This window comes from Pteropus vampyrus, unplaced genomic scaffold (genome assembly GCF_000151845.1).
Source record: "Pteropus vampyrus isolate Shadow unplaced genomic scaffold, Pvam_2.0 Scaffold176, whole genome shotgun sequence".
NCBI classification, from domain to species: Eukaryota; Metazoa; Chordata; class Mammalia; order Chiroptera; family Pteropodidae; genus Pteropus; species Pteropus vampyrus.
In genome coordinates this window covers 1,340,544-1,340,763 of record NW_011888957.1, presented here as the reverse complement: position 1 = coordinate 1,340,763, position 220 = coordinate 1,340,544, and the positions used below count along the sequence as shown (strand labels likewise).

Below are 220 nucleotides of genomic sequence, written 5' to 3'. Positions count from 1 at the left end.
GGGGGCCGGGGAGGGGGGCGGAGGGGGAGGGCCGGGGGTGGAGGGGAGCGAAAAGCGAAAGTTAGCGAAAAGTTGACGAAAGGCGAGAGCAACTTTCTCCTCGCTCGCTCTCTCCCTCTCTCTCCGAGTGGCTCTCAGTCCTGGTCAAATCATATTCCGGGCTTTTGAAATAGTGGGCGCTAGAGCACCGCCTTTGGCGTCGGCCGGCCGGGCGCAGAGG

General features: G+C 63.6%; 1 protein-coding gene across 1 annotated transcript in view; it reads left to right on the top strand.

Annotated features, from left to right (window-relative positions):
* PRDM16 (PR/SET domain 16) overlaps positions 1-220 on the top strand; it is a 317,846-nt gene that overhangs the window by 1,215 nt on the left and 316,411 nt on the right. The gene's annotated exons all lie outside the window — the stretch shown is intronic.